The following is a 12,584-nucleotide window of genomic DNA, read 5'->3' as shown; positions in this document are numbered from 1 at the left end:
TATCTACCCCCACCCCCAGCAATCACCACACTGTTGTCTATGACCATAAGTCCTTTTTCCTTTTTACTCAATCCCTCCAACCCTGATCTCCCCCACACTAGCTGTCATCTTCTCTCCATCTATGAATCTGTCCCCATTTTCCTTGTTAATTCAGTTTATTAAGTAGATTCCACACATGAGTGAAATCATATGGTATTTATCTTTCTCTGATTGGCTTATTTCACTTAGCATAATCTTCTCCAGGTCCATCTATACTGTCACAGAGTAACATTTTCTTTTATTTTTTTATAGCCAAGTAGTGTTCCATCGTGTAAATGTCCCATAGTCGTTTTATCCACTCATCTACTGATGGACACTTGGGCTGCTTCCATATCTGGGTGATTGTAAATAATGCTTTGTAATGATTGTAAAGAACAGCAATGAACATGGCTATTCTTATGTTGTTTTGAATTGGTGCTTTGGGTTCCTTTGGATATATTCCCAAGAGTGGAATCGCTGGGTCAAAAGGCAGATCCATTTTTATTTTTTTGAGATATCTCCATACTGCAGCCATATCTCCACAATGGCTGCAGCAATCTGCATTCCCACCAACAGTGCAAAAGGGGTTCCCCTTTCTCCACATCCTTGCCAGCACTTGCTGTTTGTGGATTTATTGATGATAGTCATTTTGACAGGTGTGAGATGGTATCTCATTGTGGTTTTAATTTGTATTTTTCTGATGATTAGTGATGTTGAGCATCTTTTCATATGTCTTTTGGTCATCTGTATGTCCTCTTTGGAGAAGTATCTATTCAGGCCCTTTGCCCATTTTTTTTTTTAGCTTTCCCCCACTGCATTTTATTTAGTACAATTAATGAATTAACTAAAATTTTCTCTGCTAATAGACAAAATAAAATTATCAACTATCTCCATAATAACAAAACTCTTTTTTTGAGATTTTAAATTTTTTTATTTTTATTCAGTTACAATTGTCTGCATTTTCTCCCCATCCCTTCACCCCACCCCAGCCAATTCCACCTCCCTCCCCCACCTCCACCGCCCCCTTGATTTTGTCCTTGTGTCCTTTATAGTAGCTCCTGTAGACCCCTCTCCCCATTACCCCCTCCCCACTCCCGTCTGGCTATTGTTACGTTGTTCTTAATTTCAATGTCTCTGGTTATATTTTGTTTGCTTTTTCTTTTGTTGATTATATTCCAGTTAAAGGTGAGATCATATGGTATTTGTCCCTCACCACCTGGCTTATTTTAATTTTTTTTTGTATTGAGTTTTGTAAGTACTTTATAAATTTTGCATATTAACCCCTTATCAGATATATCAGTGAATATGTTCTCCAATTCTGTGGGTTGTCTCTTTATTTTGTTGATGATTTCTCTTGGTGTGCAAAAATTTTTTAGTTTGATGTTGTCCTGTTTATTTTTTCTTTGTTTCCTTTGTTTGGGAAGATACATCTGATAAAAAATTGCTACCAGCAATGTTCGAAACTCTAGAATAAAACATAAGCAGCAAAATCTCAGACACTGAATTTTTTTTCAAAGTGTAATTCAGCTTTGACTGGAAGTTCAGGCAACTGCCAGCAGGTGGGAGTAGATTGATTTAGATGCAGGATGTTCCCGCACCTTGGAATCAAATTCCACAGGCAATGGGTCACTCATTTGTTAGGGAAAACAAGCCTGAAGCTTAAAGTTTTATTCTTAGGTACCCTTGAGACTACAGAGGTTGCCAAAAAGTTGATGATGATAATTTCACTTCCAGACCTTACACCCCAGAGGGCCCTGACAAGAAATACAGCCCCCAAACAACAACAACAACAAAACCAAAAAATGTACTTGTTGAAATTTTGTCTAGTTAATTTATTAGAATACCCACAAATATCCAAATTGAATGGACTTTAACCTGGATATGGGATCATGATGTAGGGGAAAGAGCACTACCTGGAACTTAGCCCATCTGTCTTCTGGACCCAGGTCTACCACATGACAGTGAATATACCAGTTTGGTTGCAGTGTAGGGTAAATTTGGAGTTAAACAAGAGGTAAGAGAGGTAAGAGGCAGGCTATCAGGCAGAATATGGCCTAGTGAGCACCACACACACACACACAGTGTACAACAAATAAATAAAGCAAGGAAGAGAGTTTTGTATTTAATTGTCCAAAGTAAGAAATTTGGATTTTATTTTAGAGTAACCCATAAGCTTTTGAAATGTTTGTGCAGGGAATAACTTAATCAGAGTGGTATGTTGGAAAAATCCCTGGTTACTTTGGAAAGAAGAACTGGAAGGGAGACTGAGTACAATGAGAGTAGTTAGAAGTGTATCATATAACTCTGCCTCTGGTAATGTCAGCCTAGGTAATTTGTACTAACTGCCCCAATGAGTTCAGGCAGATAAACTGGGTGAAACATAGGAAGAAATTGTCTTCATAAAATGCTAAAAATAATGAGGATAATCTATAGATTCAACAAAATCCCCATCACAATTCCAAAGGCATTCTTTTTGTAGAACTAGAACAAACAATCTTAAAATTCATATAGAACCACAAAAGGCCTCCAAATAGCCAAAACGATCCTGAAAAAGAAGAATAAAGCTGTAGGCACCACAATTCCTGATTTCAAAGTTTATTATAAAGCTATAATAAGCAAAACAGTATGGCACTGTCATAAAAATAGACACACAGACACAGAGAACAGAATTGAGAGCCCAGGAAAAAACCAAGCATATAAAATCAACTAATATTTGACAAGGGAGTCAAGAAGACTCAGTGGAGAAAGGATAGTATCTTTAATAAATGGTGTTAGGAAAACTGGATAACCACATGCAGAAGATGAAATTGGACCCCATCTTATACCAAGTGCAAAAATTCACTCAAAAAGGATTAAAGACTTAAATATAAGACTTGAAACTTTAAAACTACTAGAAGAAAACATAGGGGAAAAATGTCCTTGGCATTGGTCTTGGCAACTATTTTTTTTTGATATGGCACTAAAATTATAAGCAACAAAAACAAAAATAAAAAATAAGACTACATCAAACCAGAAACTTCTGCATAGCAAAAGGAACAATCAACAAGATGAAAAGACAAGCTACAGAGTGGGAGAAAATATTTGTAAACCACATGTCTGATAAGGTGTTAATATGCAAAATATATAAAGAACCCATACAATTCAATAGCAAAATCATCAATTATCTGATTAAAAAATGGGCAGAGGAACTAAATAGATATTTTTCCAAAGAAGACATACAAATGGCCAACAGGTTTATGAAAAGATAGGCCATATCACTAATCATTTAGGGAATACAAATCAAAACCACAGGGATTTATCAGCTGATACCTATTGGAATGGGTATTATCAAAAGTACAAGAGACAATAAATGTTGGTGAGGCTGTGGAGAAATGGGAACCACTGTGCACTTGCTAGGAGTGTACAATGATGCAGTCACTATTGAGAACAGTATGGAAGTTCCTCAAAATATTAAAAATAGGACTACAATATGATCCAGGAATTCCACTTTTGGGTATATATGTGAAGGAAATTAAATCAAAATCTCAAGAGATATCTGTACTTCCACATTAATTGCAGCATTATTTACAAAGTTAAGATGCAGAAGCAACCGAAGTGTTTTCATTTATGGATGAACGGATAAAGATGAGATTATATGAAGGGTGGGGAATAAGTAGGTTTACAATTGTTCATATGGAAAATAATACAATGATTCATAAATAATAATATAAGAATAAACTCTGTTTTGCATACTCACAACTGTAAACCCACTTTTACTCCACCCTGTATGATATATATGCATGTAAGAATATTATTCAGCCATAAAAAGAACAAAAAACCCTGTTATTTGCAACAACATGGATGGATCTTGAGGAAATTCTGCTAAGTGCAGTAAGTCAGACAGAGAAAGACATTTATTGTATGTTTTTACTTACATGTAGACTCTAAGAAACTGAACTGAAAGAAATAGAGAATAGAATGGTGGTTGGCAGGACTGGAGGGTGGGAGAAATGGGGAGGTGTTGGCCAAAGGACACAAACTTTCACCTATAAGATGAATAAATTTTGGGGATCTAATGTACAGCATGATGACTATAATTAACAGTAATGCATTATATACTTAGAAGTTGTTAAGAGAGTACATCTTAAAAGTTATTGCCATACACACACAAATGGTAATTATATATATATGAAATCATCATGTTGTATACCTTAAACCTACATATATGTCAATAATATTTCAATAAAGCTGAAAAAAATCCAAAATAATGGAGCTGAAATCTAAAAGACAAGAATCCAGAAAGGAAAGTCCAGCATTAGAAGCGACCTTTTCCCTGAGGGCATTTGATAAATCAGAAGAGAGTTGTGAAACTGAGCTCTGTTTTTCGTGGCCTCATGAACAAAGGAGACAAAGTTGAAACTTAAGGCCCGAACAGGTAGAAGATTTGATAAGCTTTTCTGCCACTTTAAACTGAGACCTTGAGTAGTTACCCTGCACCCAAAGTAACCAGCCCTTGTATGGACTTAGAGCCTAAGTATCCATCATTGGTGTGTCCCAGGAAACTGAAGCCCTAAACCTAAAATGGCCTGTAATTAAAGTGGCTTTTGGTAGGCAGTGTCACCAGGTATTTGTCAGAAGCAAATGAATGTACTCTCTACAGGAAGGTACTGTTTTACTAGGCTTGAAATCATTCTTACAAATAATCTTTCAATAATATATCAGCACATAGTAAAAAATAACTAGACATTCAAGAAAAATATATTGTGAGTTACAGCCAGCAGAAAAAATAGATTGGAGAAACAAATTCACAAAGATTTCAGATATCAGAGCTGAGATACAGACTGTAACTATGATTCACCACATTTCAAAAAATACAAAAAAAAAAAACCCTTGAAAATATCTTCAGGGAACAGAAAATGTGATATAACCAGTTTGAAAAGGAACCAAATAGAGAACTAGAACTAAAAAATATAACAATGAAAATTGAGCCCTGACTAGTGTGGCTCAGCTTAGCGTCATCCTGCAAAACAAAAGGTCACTGGTTTAATTTCCAGTGAGGGCACATGCCTGGGTTGCAGGCCAGTCCTGGTTGGGGCACATGCAAAAGTCAACTGATCAATGTCTTTCTCTCACACATCGATGTTTCTCTCCCTCTCCCTCCCTTCCCCACTTCTCTAAAAATAAATAAATAAAATATTTTAAAAAACCAATGAAAATTGGTAATTTAATAGATGGATGGGTTTAACAGAAGGCAAAATACAACTGAAGAGAGAGTTATTGAATTGATAGGTCACAAGATATTGTTCACACTTTTGCCTGGAAAAACAAATTATATGAAAAAAAGTGAAAAAGAGACACAAGGAATAGAGTGAGAAGATCTAACATAATTAACATTTAATTAACATTTTAATTAAAGTTCCAGAAGGAGAGGTGAGAGAAATGAAGAAGAAAATGATGGCTGAAAAGTTGAATCCACGTTTCAGAATCCCAATGAATCTTACATAAGATAAATAAATAATCGCAGTCCTAGACACATCACAGTGAAAGTGTGCAAGATCAGAGAGATAAAGAAAATTATGATAATGGTCCAGATTAGAGATTATGCATAATCCCAATTGAGGGCACAAGCAGGAGAGATTGAGACAAGGGGATGGGAGCTAGACCCTGGCCTTAAAAATGTTTCTTATTAATTTTTTCCATGAAATGCAATTTAATAAAGATGCTGTTTCATTCTCAATTAATAAAATGCATTTGTTAAAAATCATATTATTTAGAGCAACCTGACATGTAGGAGCCTTTCCCAGTTGTCATGCTTTGAAGACCATCTCCCTATAAGTATATTTTCCATATCTCATGGGCCATGAAACAGGTAAGTCTTCTTCATGGGTCTGAAATGCTAGTTGCAGCTGAGTTCTAAGGCTGGAGAAATGTCGTTATATAAGGCTTTCTAAGGGTAAGCAGAATGAAAGTGAATTTTTATAGAAAGCCTTCCTTTTGTTTACCTTCCCCTCACAAACTTTCACTCTGTTTCTAAGGAAAAGTATATAAAATAAATTACTCTGTGTTTTGCAGGCTGTCTTACTACACCATCTATACTCACTCACTGGGATATCTAATGCTGGACTGAAGTTAAATTCTGGAAGTGGTTTATATTTGTAACACACAGAGATAAACATGCATTGAACTTTATTTTGAGAGCATGAACTTCTCACTTGTTACTAGAGCTGTTCGTACAAAGACTGACTAACTCAAGACCAACTGTCCTAAGATAAAAACATCTGTCCATAATGTCTTCTAAGAGGAATTTCAAGTGTTTTTGATCAGACTCCTTCCTGCATTTCTTGTATCTGAGGGACATTCTTATAAACCCTCTGGAGCCCCCTCCCTAAAAATTGTGTCTCCAAGAGAAGATACTGTTAGGGTATGAAAGCTTTCTCTATTGCCTAACCCCAAGCCAATTAGAAAGTTGTCCAGGTTCATTAGCGGCATGCAATATGTCAACACCAATTTTTTTTCTTTTTTTAAAAATTTTTTATTGTTATTCAATTACAGTTGTGTGCCTTTTCTCCCCATCCCTCCACTCCACCCCATCCAAACCCCCCTCCCTCCCAAAGCTCCACCCTCCCCCTTGATTTTGTCCATGTGTCCTTTATAGTAGTTCCTGTAATCCCCTCTCCTCACTGTCCCCTCCCCACTCCCCCCTGTCCATTGTTAGATTGTTCTTAACTTCAATGTCTCTGGTTATATTTTGTTTGCTTTTTTCCCCCTATTTATTATGTTCCAGTTAAAGGTGAGATCATATGGTATTTGTCCCTCACGTCTGGCTTATTTCACTTAACATAATGCTCTCCAGTTCCATCCATGCCGTTGCAAAGGGTATAAGCTCCTTCTTTCTCTCTGCTGCATAGAATTCCATTGTGTAAATATACCATAGTTTTTGGATCCACTCGTTTGCTGATGGGCACTTCGGTTGCTTCCAGTACTTGGCTATTGTAAATTGTGCTGCTATGAACACTGGGGTGCACAGGTTTTTTGGATTGGTGTTTCAGGGTTCTTAGGGTATAATCCCAGCAGCGGAATTGCTGGGTCAAAGGGCAGTTCCATATTTAGTTTTCTGAGGAAATTCCATACTGTTTTCCACAGTGGCCACACCAGTCTGCATTCCCACCACCAATTGCCACCACTAGGGTTCCCTTTTCTCCGCATCCTCTCCAACATTTGTTTGTGGATTTGTTTATGTTGGCCACTCTGACTGGTGTGAGATGGTACCTCATTGTGGTTTTAATTTGCATCTCTCTGATGGCTAGTGATGCTGAGCATCTTTTCTATGTCTCTGGGCCCTCTGTATGTCTTCCTTGGAGAAGTGTCTGTTCAAGTCCTTTGCCCATTTTTTAATTGGGTTCAACACCAATTTTGACCAAATGTTATTGAGAGATGAGTTGCTGGAGTTTGGATTCGAGTTTCCAGGGTTTCTGTGCACTTTTTCTGGGCAGTTACAGTTTGTGTAGGCCACAGATTTTCCCCCAAATCTGCAGAAACCTGCCTTTTAATATACAGCTTCTTCAAACAGTATCTCCCTCCCTTAGCTTGGAAGTACAGGAATAGGAAGAATGCCTCACTAACTCTAGAGGTTTTCTCCCAGGTACTGGTTGTAGCATAATGTGCTAAAAGGGCATTGGACGACAAATCTGAAGATCTAGATTGAACATCATCACCAGCTACCTAGACCTGTGTCACTGCCTCTGAACCTTAGTTGTCTCATACGAAATATGGGGTGATAATAATTCCTAATTGTTAGCGGAACAATTGGGACAGAGAAGAATCCCTGTCCATTCCAATTTCCTAGCTCTGGAGCTTAACCTCACTTGTTCCCTCAGCCCCATCAGGTTTCTCATAAACACCATCTGGAAAGACTGCTGTCATTACCAATTCTAGTCACCAGGTGTCCTCAGTTCTCTTCGTTTAATTATGGACTGACGTGTTCCATTTCTGTAGTTGTTTACCTGAATCCAGGAAAGCCAGGATAACATTTACAAAAAGAATATTTTTCAGAAGCTCAGTAAAACAGAGGGGAATAAGCACAGGGAGCAGAGGTTTTAGTGCACAAATGGATGGACCTCTACTTCTGCACTGGACTCCTAGCTGCCAATAACTACTCTGCTCCCCAGTGAGGCTCTAGCTGGCTGGCCTTGGGCTCCCCTGCTTCTGTTCCCAGGGGGTTTATTAAGCAGGGATCCTATGCAAATGGTGAATGGGGAGCTCCTGGAGTTGTGCAGGGTGCAGTGTGTGTGACCATATGAGGTGCCCCTGGTGAGAAGGGCTCCTTTCTTATGTGTCTCTCAGAGCCCTCCTGAGTGTCGGAGGGCCTGTACTGGTCTTGAACCAGTCCTCAATTCCTTTTCAGTTCCACTCTCCTCACCCCCACATTTGACTCCCAATTATTGTATGCTTGTGTCCTTAGCCATGTTCTCTCTGCCCCTCCCTCAGGTTAAGTTCTACCAGACCAGGAGGGTTTTCTTTTATGATCTCTTTACATTTATGGTAACAGTGATAATTCATAATAAGGCATTTAAGCTGTCGGCAGGTCTCTCAGCAACCTTTAGTTCCCCAAATTGCTCAGAACAGTACCTTTCTCCATGATCTCTGATACAGTTGGTAGAGCTCCCGAAGCATTCCAAATCCCAACTCTGCTACTCACCATCTGTATGACCTTGGCCAAGTCACTTTCTCTATCTGATTTTTAGTTTTCTCACCTGTAAAATTTGAGGATTAAGTGCGGGATTAAGTGAGATCAAAATGGTAAAGAACCTAGAGTACTTATTGACACAGTAATTATTAGGAAAAGTAGTTAAAAGAGAGACAATATTCAGGGAAAAGCAAAAGATGCATTGAGCTCCCCATTACAGGAGATGTCCAAGGACAGGCTACATGACAACTTTGTGGCACTATTATGGAGAGAAAACTAACTTAGATCAAACGGAATGAAAATTGAGGTCCTTTCTAGTCTTCAGTTTTATAATTCTAAGAATAGCAAACAAAATCACAGACACGAAGGATAGTTACTGAGACTACTCAGCTAATAGTACAGTGCTCATGCCCAGGTAGGGTCTTTCTGGAGCAACTGGCCTTAAGGTACACGACATCCAGGGGCCTTTGTTTATCCAGCATGTTTTTTTTGGGGGGGGGTGCAGGGGTGCCGGTACTGTCTCAGATTTGAGAGTGCATTGTCAGCTGTGCTGCCTGCTGCTGTATGCATGGCATCTTGCCTTAGCATTATATTTTCCTTCCAATAATCAAATAAGCCCCTGAAATGACTGTATGTTCATTTTACTCCTTGACTCAGTCAGCTGGGGCTTTCCATACTAATCTCTCATTCACTCTCTTGCAGTTTGGACTCCTGTTTGGAAGAGAATATTGTAGGAACTGGTACAGGGACAATATTTGTTGATTATCTTGGCTTTTCCATGTGGCTCACCATATCTTCTTCAATTTGACCTTTGAGACTATCTCCATGATGCTTTTTCTCACTGTCATCCTCATGTCATTGCTCCCACCCCATTCTGGCTTTCATGCCTGACTTGGAGTCTTGCAATAAGCTTTTAATTGCTTTTCCCCTTTGATGTTTACTCCCTCTTTAATTTATTCTGCATTCAAACCAGTCGCTATATGATTTCAATCTACCCTTCTAGCTCTCCCCTCCCCATCATTCTTGTTGCACATACCCAACTTCCATCTGCTATTGGCCTTTCCCTGTGCAAGCCCGTCTTGGTAGATACTCAATTTGCCACCTTCATCTGTCAAAATCCAATCTATCTTTTAAGCCCAAGACCATCTACCCTTCTCCCCAAAGCCACCTATGAGGGTTCTGACTGTGTGAGCCCTGTGCACTTTCACTGTGCCCTGATCACATAGTACCTTTTATTAGAGCTCTGTATGTGCATGGCTTATTCCTCTGAAAGTCTATGGGCTTCATTTCTCTCATCATTACCTTCATTTTCTACATCTCTCTTCTCATTTGCAAAAGAAACTCTTTTTGCCCACCGTGATTTCTCTCCTGAGTCCCTATCTCATAAAAAACAAATAAACCCAGGATTTGTGTGGGTTGTGCTGAAAAGTAATTTTAACATCCTACATACTAAAACCACAAATTATATAAGTTATTTTAGCTAATAATTGACAATGTAGAAGTCTGAGTGGGCAAAAAACTCAGACTACTAATGATTTATTCCATTGAATGTTGCCTAAGTGTTCTTAATTAATCAAAAAAGCCACATTTTCTCCCCCAGTACCCCCTTCTCTCTTTTAGAAATGCCAAACCCAAGAAAAGATTGCTTAAACTATTTATTTGATTTATTTATTAGTTTCTGACTTTGACTAGCTTAAGCCTTTGGTTTGTTCTTGGGGATTATGGGGTTTTTAAGAACTGAGCCATTCTCTAGTTTGCTTTTCAGGATGTGGGCATATTGCATTCATTTAATCCCTTGAATTTACAGAGCATAGAAACCAGAGATGAGCCAGCGTTTATTTGGGTGGCATGTGTTTCCATAAAGGATGACAGAAACCCACTGCAGTCTTCTGACAGATCTCATATTTCTGATGTCGTTTATGGCAACACTGCCTGTTATAGTGGATTGGTTCCTTTAGATGTTTCTTTCATGTGGAGCCTATTGAATTGCAATGGAGCATGAAGGGCTAACATGCCTTAGTAGATGAACAGCCACCAAGGATATGTTTGCTAACATCAACATTAAAGTAAGACAAAAGACTCTCAGAACAGGGTATGCACATATTCAAGTGCATGACCTTATTCCACAAGTTATTAATTAGGTCTGTAAAAGCTTTTCTGTGAAGCCAAAGATGCTACTTAGGATTCAGCTTTGGCATAAAGTCAAGGTGACCCTGTGTTCCATTAAATATGAACATGTTAATAGAGTTTCTTTCCAACAAAATTCATTATTATGGAATTTTGCTTATGCAGAACTTCACTTTGGGTTCACTTAGGTTTTTAAAATAAATGGAAGTGCGTGTTCCAGAGTATGTCTGGGACTTAGTTTGCAAAATGTACACTTAATTCCAGCCCACTGGGCAGGAAACAGCCACCTTACTCCAGAAAAATAACAATAATTCAATACTCACAACATCTCTGTAAACTAGGTACAATTTCTCAGCCAGGAGTGGAGAGGATAAGATGGGGGTCAGAAGTTGAAGTGTGAAGCCAGACTGCCTGAGTGTGAACCTCAGCTCTGACACTCACTAGCTGTGTGAATTTTCTTTTTTGTGTTTTTAAAATATACTTTATTGATTATGCTATTACAGTTGTCCCATTTCCCCCCCTTCACTCCTCTCCGCCCTGCACCCCACCCACTTCTCCCCATTAGTTCATGTCCATGGGCCATACATATAAGTTCTTTGGCTTCTACATTTCCTATACTATTCTTACCCTATCCCTGTCCATTTTGTACCTACCATTTATGCTACTTATTCTCTGTACCTTTTCACCCTCTCTCCCCCCCCACTCCCCTGTTGATAACCCTCCATGTGATCTCCATTTCTGTGGTTCTCTTCCTATTTTAGTTGTTTGCTTAGTTTGTTTTTGTTTTTGTTTTAGGTTCGGTTGTTGATAGTTGTGAGTTTCCTGTCATTTTACTGTTCATATTTTTCATTTTCTTTTTCTTAGATAAATCCCTTTAACATTTCATATAATAAGGACTTGGTGATGATGAACTCCTTTAACTTGACCTTATCTGAGAAGCACTTTATCTGCCCTTCCATTCGAAATGAAAGCTTTGCTGGATAGAGCAATCTTGGATGTAGGTCCTTGCCTTTCATGACTTGGAATACTTCTTGCCAGCCCCTTCTTGCCTTAAGGTCTCTTTTGAGAAATCAGCTGACAGTCTTATGGGCACTCCTTTGTAGGTAACTCTCTCCTTTTCTTTTGCTTCTTTTAAGATTCTTCTTATTTTTAATCTTGGGTAATGTAATTATGATGTGCGTTGGTGTGTTCCTCCTTAGGTCCAACTTCTTTGGGACTCTCTGAGTTTCCTGGACTTCCTGGAAGTCTATTTCCTTTGCCAGACTGGGGAAGTTCTCCTTCATTATTTGTCCAAATAAGTTTTCAATTTTTTGCTCTTCCTCTTCTCCTTCTGGTACCTCTATAATTCGGATGTTGGAATGTTTAAAGATGTCCTGGATGTTCCTAAGCCCCTCCTCATTTTTAAAAAAATTCTTGTTCCTTCATTTTGTGCTGGTTGAATGTTTATTTCTTCCTTCTTGTCCAAATCATTGATTTGAGTCCTCGTTTCCTTCCCATCACTGTTGGTTCTCTGTACATATTTCTTTATTTCACTTTGTATAGCCTTCACTTCTTCCTCTGTTTTGTGACCATACTCAACCATTTCTGTGAGCATCCTGATGACCAGTTTTTTGAACTGTACATCTGATAGGTTGGCTATCTCTTAATTCTTTAGTTCTATGTTTGAAGCTTTGATCTGTTCTTTCATTTGGGCCAGTTTTTTTTTTTTTTTTTTGTCTAGGTGTGCCTGTTATGTTGTAAGGGACAGAGCCTTAGGTATTTGTCAGGGTGGGGC

The sequence above is a fragment of the Desmodus rotundus genome, chromosome X, assembly GCF_022682495.2.
Source record: "Desmodus rotundus isolate HL8 chromosome X, HLdesRot8A.1, whole genome shotgun sequence".
In the NCBI taxonomy this organism is placed as follows: domain Eukaryota; kingdom Metazoa; phylum Chordata; class Mammalia; order Chiroptera; family Phyllostomidae; genus Desmodus; species Desmodus rotundus.
This window is presented reverse-complemented; position numbering follows the sequence as displayed.